Genomic DNA, 9933 nt, shown 5'->3' on the forward strand with positions numbered 1-9933 from the left:
GTTCTGTTTTGTGTCTGGAGAGTTTCTCATGAGTAGGCTGGCCGTTTTTCTGGTTTTATAGTAAATCGTCAGTTGTATCCTCTGATTTTTGTCTGTAGGGATAACGTTTCTATTAACAATATCTTTCAGGACCCTTTCCTCCGTTTTATGAGCTGTGGAAAAGAAGTTCCTGTAAAATAGTCGAATAGGGGGTATAGGTGTTGTGTTAGTTGTCTCTTCAGAGGTTGCATGGCTTTTCACTTTCCTTCTTATGATGTCTTCGATGAAACCATTGGAGAAGCCGTTATTGACTAGGACCTGCCTTACCCTACAGAGTTCTTCGTCGACTTGCTTCCATTCTGAGCTGTGGCTGAGAGCACGGTCGACGTATGCGTTAACAACACTCCTCTTGTACCTGTCAGGGCAGTCGCTGTTGGCATTTAGGCACATTCCTATGTTTGTTTCCTTAGTGTAGACTGCAGTGTGGAAACCTCCGCCCTTTTCCATGACTGTTACATCTAGAAAGGGCAGCTTCCCATCCTTTTCCGTCTCGTAAGTGAAACGCAGCACAGAACTCTGCTCAAATGCCTCCTTCAGCTCCTGCAGATGTCTGACATCAGGTACCTGTGTAAAAATGTCGTCAACATACCTGCAGTATATGGCCGGTTTCAAGTTCATGTCGACTAAGACTTTTTGCTCGATGGTACCCATGTAGAAGTTTGCAAACAGGACACCTAGGGGAGAACCCATGGCGACCCCATCTACTTGCTTATACATGTGCCCATCCGGGCTCAAGAAGGGTGCCTCTTTAGTACAAGCTTGGAGTAGTTTCCTCAGAATATTTTCTGGCATGTCAAGAGGAGTACAGGCTGGATCACGATACACTCTGTCGGCTATCATTCCGATTGTCTCGTCCACAGGTACGTTGGTAAACAGCGATTCTACGTCCAACGAGGCTCTTATCCCTGTGGCCCGTGTGCCCCGCAGTAAGTCAACAAATTCCTTTGGAGACTTCAGGCTGAAGGCGCAAGGAACATAAGGAGTCAGCAGGCCGTTGAGTCGCTTCGCCAGTCTGTATGTGGGTGTGGGTATCTGGCTAATGATTGGCCGAAGTGGGTTTCCTGGCTTGTGCGTCTTGACATTTCCATACGCATATCCAGGTTTATATTCCCCCAATGATCTTTGGCAGGTGGAGTCCGGATTTCTTGGCGTTCACAGTTTCGATCAGTTTGTTGACCTTTGCTTTTAATTCGGCTGTAGTGTCCTTCGTTACCCTTTGGAACTTAGTTTGGTCAGAGAGTATGATGTTCATTTTCGCCAGATATTCGTCTTTTTTAAGAATGACATATATTGGCGACTTGTCACCTCTCCTGACAACTATCTCCTTGTTCTCACGAAGGCTTTTAGCTGCCGCTTTAAGCTCGGGGGACAGTATGGTGCTTCTGTAGTTGCCTCGATTCTTTCCTCCTTCTGCAATAAGTTCTGCTTGTAAGGTATCTTTGGTAGTGACCTTCTTTTGTGTCTCGAGGTCGAATATGTCGTCCAACAGAATTTCCAACTCCACTTTCCGGGCCATTTCACTCGGTCTGGACATAACATGACAGTTTATGCCCAGATTTAGGAGAGTGACTTGGTCCTCAGTGAGGTTAATTCCTGCAAGGTTCAGGAAGCCATCTCTTGGTCGTGGAATTGCCATAGGTCCTCCATATAATGTTGTTAGTTTCTTGATAATCCTTGTTTCAGTGCTGAGGTGATGTTGGTCTGTGAGGATGTCGAGGTGTTGTTCAATGCGGGTACGGATACTATGGTCAATGTTGCTATTTCTCCACTCGTTTGTAGCATGAAGTAGTTGCGTTTTGTTGTCTTTGATTTCATTCTCTGCCTTGTATATCTGATCACGAATCAGATCCTGGCGATATTTTATCGTGAAGGCTTGATTCCTTGCTGCTGGGTCGTGCACTTTAATATTAGTATATTTTGGTAGCAGTCTTTCCTGTAGACATATATTATTAAATATGACCAAAAAAGTAAGATTAATAATTCTAACACGAATTTTCTCAATCTTTCGTACATTACGCTTCACTGTTGGAGGTAAATCAAAAATCATATTGAAAAATCAAAAATCAAATTAAAAATCATATTTTGGAGGTAAATCAAAAATACACATCAAGATGTCATCACCAGCAATCAACAGCCAATTATTGCACAACTATATTCTACCCACCTCAAGACTCCGCTCCAATATAGAAGCATCAAGAAATATGGACCAATAGGCTTTCTACAAACACTTCTATTCAATACCCATTGTTTCTGTTCTGTCTTGTGTTGATACTTTTAATACCCTATTAATATCCCCTCTTGTTCTGTCTTGTGTTAATGCCACATCACCCTTCCCACCTCACTCAAATGTAGATATAAAATCGGAGAAACGTAAGTTCTAATCAGTTGTGTATTTGTGAAGTCTTTGAAAATGTAATAAGTTTTACGAAACGCGCCCGTGTCGCGTCAGACTAGAAATAAAAATGAATTTTGGAGAAGTGATTTTTGATTTACCTCCAACAGTGAAGCGTAATGTACGAAAGATTGAGAAAATTCGTGTTAGAATTATTAATCTTACTTTTTCGGTCATATTTAATAATATATGTCTACAGGAAAGACTGCTACCAAAATATACTAATATATATATATATATATATATATATATATATATATATATATATATATATATATATATATATATATATATATGTATATATATATATATATATATATATATGTCCTTATATATATATGTGACGATAATCTCCTTCAAGAGATTGAGCCTGCTCTTCCCTCCACAAATACGTCGCAACAAATATATATAACTACTATGGAAGAAATGTCCAACAACGACAACAACATCTCCAAGGTTTGCCAGAGCGCAAAACGTATGCAGCCAAGAACACCTGCTCAGACTCAAACCGCCAAACTACCTGTCTTGCTGCCGGCTCCTCTGATTGGTCGCCGGTCGGGCTGCAACTGCACTCCACCCCCCCATACTACTTGATGTCTGGGGCCGCCACGACCTCAGACCTCAGAATATTCCGTGCTTTCACAGTTAACACTTCTCCCTGCTAGGCGTAAGCTTTAGCGTACGTATACTGAGAGAGGTGATAGCTTAAAGCCAATATTCCAGCACCTTTCATTTACTTGCATATTGCACTTCTTGTTATTTTGTCTTAACGTAACTTTTCATTGTGTCATTTAATTATTCTTATTATTTTGATTGATTGATTTTATTATACGAAATTGTTTGTCCATTTTATTCATGTTTTATTTCTTTAACGTAATTAAAATTTCATTGTTAAAGTTTACTTGTGTTTTGTGTGTCTTCTCCTTACCTTACCACAGACGAAGTTCCAGATTTTCTATTTTTTTTTTATACTATGTGACGAGGCCATACCCCTAGCTTTGAACAGCCAAACACCAACGCGTTACCGTCACATATTATATGGGGGCCTGTCCGGGAGCTTCACTCAGGTACTGGTGCCAAGTGGTAATTGATGGTAAGCGTATTTAACTTTGTTAACGTAGCTTTACTATTTTTCATATTCAATTTCATTTTTTATAAGGTGCGGTGTATTGTGCATTACGAGAGTAACATATAGTGAAGGTGAGACAACTTTGGATTACGTGGTGACTGTAGGCCGCAGTCATACTCTTAATTGGTCATCTCTCCCTCCGTGTTATTACTCGTGTTTACCATCTTTGTCCCTTGGATATTTCTCATTTTTGACAGATCATCATATTGGTACCCTGGTACTGTGGTCTGCCCCGGGTCAAGAGTACCCAATCTTCTGCAATCTGACTGTAGGAGGACAAAGAGGGCCATAGTTCCTCTAGCTCGAACTTTAGTTGAAGAATTGGGACCTCAGCAGCAGTTCTCGTCACCAGTTGACACCTCGCACCCCTACATGTCAGTCAGAGATGATGATACATACAACGGTAGGGAATTAGCTTACTTTTTCAGAGCACAAAAGTTCGCTAATTCTGTAAGTATCATATTAAATTCAGTAGGAAAAACTTGCTTTATGTCCTATAGAGACTTGGCAAGGTATGCCTACATCCTTGGACTACCAATTTTACTTTTGAGACAATTAACTGTTTCATTTGTTTTCGAAACTCTGTTTCATTTGTTAGTAGGATTTTCTTGCCCTTATCCTCTTACATAAGTACCGGGTACAAGATTTCCTGCGCCCTTGATTTAATTTAATCATTTAACATCTTTTACTTAACTTTAATTGTTAAAGATCTCACAGGATAGGTACCAGTTGCCACGTTGTCCTGTTTCTGACATTCACTATTGAATATTCGTGTACCTTTATTTGCTAATTTCACCATGTTTCGTCTCCAAGCTTTCCGTGCAGATCCAGCAGGTGCAATAGGGACTTTAAGTCATGCCAAGAAGACTGAATTACAAACTCTTGCACATGAGTATCAACTAACAGTTCCCTACCAAGCCAACAAGAGTGAAATACACAACCTGTTGCTGGATCATTTCCTAGAGCAAGGTAAGATAGACTCTGAAACTCATGAAACTTACTATATTGCAGATAAAACTGATTTGGCAACGATGAAACTCAAACTAGAGCTGGCCAAGATTGAACGTGAGCAGCAAAGGGAAGCCCGCGAACAACAAAGGGAAGCCCTCGAACAACAAGAACGAGCAGCTGCCATACGAAGGGAAGAACAAGAACGAGAAATCACCCTCAGAGAACGTGAAACTACTTTGAGGAGAGAAGAACAAGAACGTGAGGCTGCCTTAAGAAGGGAAGAAATCTCCCACAAGGAACGTGAACTCGCCCTCCAGGAACGTGAGGTTGCAATGCTCCAGGAGCGGGAACGCGTACAGCTTGAAACACTCCAGGAGCGGGAACGCGTACAGCTTAAAACACTCCAGGAGCGGGAACGCGTACAGCTTGAAACCAAACAACGCGAGTTGGAAATGCAACGTGAACATGACAAGCAACAAGCGACTCTGGCTCTAGAGTGTCGCCAACGAGAATACACGTTGGAAACTTCACACCTCGCTCAACGCCAGCAAGCTACTGCCAATCTTCCCGTCAGTTTTAATATATCACATGCAAGTAAGTTAATGCCATCCTTTGTAGAAGCAGAAGTTGACGTGTTTTTCACCACCTTTGAAACTCTTGCTAATCAACTCAGTTGGCCTGTCGACCAATGGGCCACACTTCTCAGAGTCCATCTTACAGGTAGAGCTGCAGTCACACTCAGTACTTTGGCGTCTGAGAATGACTACCACACTCTGAAACAAGCAGTGTTGGACGCCTACCTACTTTCCACAGAAAGTTATAGAAGGAAATTCCGTGACCACCTGAAGGCAAGTACCACTACCTTCCTCGAGTTTGCTAACACGAAACGGAGGTATTTCATGAAATGGCTGGAAGCAGCACATGTCTCTACTTTTACAGAACTCGTCAACCTGATGCTTGTTGAAGAATTCTTGAGACGTGTGCCGCCTCCTGTCCGTCTCTACTTAGCAGATAAAGAAGAAACCGACTACCTGAAGTGTGCTAAGTCGGCTGACACTTACAGCCTCATCCACCGGCTGACACCCGAACCATCCTCCAGTAAGAAGTCGTGGTACAGTTACGAGAAAGTGAGCCCCGATCAAGCTGGTTCACAACTGTACTGCAAGTATTGTAGACTCTATGGACATACCATAGACAAGTGTGGTAAGTCTCAATACAAAGGAACCACTGACCAACAAAAACTCAAACCAACTCCTCCTAAGTCCGGTAAGCCTGTGATGAATGTTGGTGTTAATGTTAATGATCTTTCTCTTTTCAGTAACCACCTGTATACTGGAACTGTCTCTGCCAACGGTTCAAATCCGGAGGGACGTTTCAAATTGAAGATCTTGAGGGACACAGCGGCTCTTCAATCGATCATCTTGAAGTCGGCTGTGCCTAACATCGTCTACACCGGAGAAACTGTCTTCATCACTGACCTCACTGCTACCACTCCATACCCTCTCGCCAGAGTCCACCTGGATTGTCCCTACGTGAACGGAGAAGTCCAAGTCGCCGTCAGGGAAAAGCCTTTTCCCATGCCTGGAGTGCAACTTCTCCTTGGCAACGACTTGGCAGAAGACCTGCAACCGACCAACCTGATCGTCATGGACAAACCCCAGGTGTGTAACTCTGTGCCAAGTAACCCTATTCTAGAGTATGTTCCAGCAGAGGTTCAAGAGAGTGATGAAGTTTCTCCTCCGGTTCTCGTGACCACCCGTGCACAAGCCGCACGTCCACAGCCAGCTGACTCTACTGCTATCGCAGTCCCTCAAGACCCTCTGAAACTCCCCCCGCATCTGACCAAGTTGGAGTTCCGTAAGTTGCAGAGGGAAGATCTTACTTTAACACCATTGTTTTTCCAGGCTGAGACTCAACCCGACAGTATTCCTGGGTTCTTCCTAGAGAACGACTTGCTCTACCGCAGATATAGACCCAGTAAACTGAAGGAGGACGACGATTGGGCCAACATCGAACAACTTGTGATTCCCACCAGCCTGCGGCCCACTATTCTACACCTGGCCCACGGAGCGCTCTCCCACTACGGCTTCAACAAGACTTACCATGGAATTCGTCAAGACTACTACTGGCCAGGTATGGTAAATAACGTCAAACAGTACGTAAAACAGTGTCATACATGTCAGATGGCAGGCAAACCGAACATCTCCATTCCCAGAGCGCCACTGATTCCCATACAGGTGCCTGCGGATCCTTTCCACAGACTCATAATAGACTGTGTCGGTCCTTTACCTCGGACCAGTCAGGTAACGCCTACATCCTAACCATCATGTGTCCTACCACCAGATTTCCCATAGCAGTTCCAGTGAAGAACATCACGGCTGCTACGGTTATAAAACATCTATTGAAGATCTTCACTCAATACGGATTTCCCAGGGAGATTCAGAGCGACTGTGGTACCAACTTCACCAGTGATCTCTTCAAAAGGACACTGGAGGAGTTCAACATCAAACAGGTATTGTCCAGCCCCTATCATCCTGCTTCACAGGGTTCTCTTGAACGTAGTCATCAGACAATCAAAGCACTCTTGAAAAAGTTTTGTAGTGAAACCTCGAAGGATTGGGATAAGCAGATTGACCTTATAATGTGTATTTTCAGAAGTCTCCCCAATGAGTCCCTAGGAGTATCTCCTTATGAGATGCTCTACGGCCGTAAGTGCCGTACTCCCCTTAAGGCTTTCAAAGACTCTCTCCGAGATGCCACCTTCAGTGAGCATCAGAATGTGCCCCAGTTTCTTCAAAACCTTCAACACATTCTCGAGAGAGTCCACCGCTTTGCCCATGATAATCTATTGAAAGCCCAGGAGAGAATGAAGACTCATTATGACCAGACCAGCAAAGTAAGAAAATTCAAGCCGGGAGACTTCGTCCTTGCATATTTCCCTATCCCAGGTTCACCTTTACAAAACAGGTTTTCAGGACCCTACCGCGTCAAAGAGTGCAGGAATAACAACAACTACGTAATAGAGACTCCAGATAGGCGGCGGAAGACCCAGCTGTGCCACGTCAACCTCCTGAAGCAATATAATGGTACTCCTCCCACTGTCCTAACTAACTGTTCTACCTTCACAGAACTCTACATCCACAGTGAGACTTTCCCAGCTTCTCCTCCCGAAAGCACTGACAAGAAGTCAGCGCTTTCTAATTCCGAAATCCTTAATGATCTTCCCAAATGCTTTCAGGATAATAATCGTGCTCCTTTGCCCTATTCTAATTCCACTCTCACCTCGTCAGATAAGCCCTTCATCCTCCATGTCAACGCCAATGGTACCGACATTGGTGGTGTCGTGATGCAGCAACGAGGCGAGGAGAACACACCTGTCAGCGACTACTGCTACAAGGAACTACGGAACAATTGGCAAGGAGCTACTCCTCCTCATCCTGAAGCTCCAGCACTTCACTCCACACCTGAAAAGTGCTCGGTCCACCATCAACACGGACCACACCACTCCACACCTGCAAAGTGCTCGGTCCACCATCAACACGGACCACACCACTCCACACCTGCAAAGTGCTCGGTCCACCATCAACACGGACCACACCACCCTACACCTCCTGCAGCACGCCCACTTCTCATCTCAACGTCTTCTACTATGGGCTTGCTAACTGCAGAAAATCCACCTGGAGACACGCTATACCAAGATTCCGACAACATCTTAGCCCATGATCTCTCCAGAGTTTATGAAGTAGAAGCGACTCCATCCATTACTCCACCACATAACGACGTACTTCTTCCAGAACCGCAGACTTCGGGGGAGAGTTGTGACGATAATCTCCTTCAAGAGATTGAGCCTGCTCTTCCCTCCACAAATACGTCGCAACAAATATATATAACTACTATGGAAGAAATGTCCAACAACGACAACAACATCTCCAAGGTTTGCCAGAGCGCAAAACGTATGCAGCCAAGAACACCTGCTCAGACTCAAACCGCCAAACTACCTGTCTTGCTGCCGGCTCCTCTGATTGGTCGCCGGTCGGGCTGCAACTGCACTCCACCCCCCCACACTACTTGATGTCTGGGGCCGCCACGACCTCAGACCTCAGAATATTCCGTGCTTTCACAGTTAACACTTCTCCCTGCTAGACGTAAGCTTTAGCGTACGTATACTGAGAGAGGTGATAGCTTAAAGCCAATATTCCAGCACCTTTCATTTACTTGTATATTGCACTTCTTGTTATTTTGTCTTAACGTAACTTTTCATTGTGTCATTTAATTATTCTTATTATTTTGATTGATTGATTTTATTATACGAAATTGTTTGTCCATTTTATTCATGTTTTATTTCTTTAACGTAATTAAAATTTCATTGTTAAAGTTTACTTGTGTTTTGTGTGTCTTCTCCTTACCTTACCACAGACGAAGTTCCAGATTTTCTATTTTTTTTTTATACTATGTGACGAGGCCATACCCCTAGCTTTGAACAGCCGAACACCAACGCGTTACCGTCACAATATATATATATATATATATATATATATATATATATATATATATATATATATATATATGTCGTACCTAGTAGCCAGAACGCACTTCTGAGCCTACTATGCAAGGCCCGATTTGCCTAATAAGCCAAGTTTTCATGAATTAATTGTTTTTTGGCTACCTAACCTACCTAACCTAACTTTTCGGCTACCTAACCTAACCTATAAAGATAGGTTAGGTAGGGTTGGTTAGGTTCGGTCATATATCTACGTTAATTTTAACTCCAATAAAAAATATTGACCTCATACATAATGAAATGGGTAGCTTTATCATTTCATAAGAAAAAAATTATAGAAAATATAATAATTCAGGAAAACTTGGCTTATTAGGCAAATCGGGCCTAGCATAGTAGGCTGAGAAGAACGTTCTGGCTACTAGGTACGACATATATATATATATATATATGCAAACAAGCCTGAATGGTCCCCAGGACTATATACAACTGAAAACTCACACCCCAGAAGTGACTCGAACCCATACTCCCACAACTGGTATGTACAGGGACGCCTTAATCCGCTTGACCATCACGACCGGACATAAGGAAGTGATAGCCGAGGCTATATGAACCACTTCCCCGCCGGCACTCGGATGGTAATCTTGGGCATAGCATTTTATCAAATCACCTCATTCTTTGGGGCACACGTGAGGAACACAAATGCAAACAAGCCTGAATGGTCCCCAGGACTATATACAACTGAAAACTCACACCCCAGAAGTGACTCGAACCCATACTCCCACAACTGGTATGTACAGGGACGCCTTAATCCGCTTGACCATCACGACCGGACATAAGGAAGTGATAGCCGAGGCTATATGAACCACTTCCCCGCCGGCACTCGGATGGTAATCTTGGGCATAGCATTTTATCAAATCACCT

Source organism: Procambarus clarkii, chromosome 75 (genome assembly GCF_040958095.1).
Source record: "Procambarus clarkii isolate CNS0578487 chromosome 75, FALCON_Pclarkii_2.0, whole genome shotgun sequence".
In the NCBI taxonomy this organism is placed as follows: Eukaryota; Metazoa; Arthropoda; class Malacostraca; order Decapoda; family Cambaridae; genus Procambarus; species Procambarus clarkii.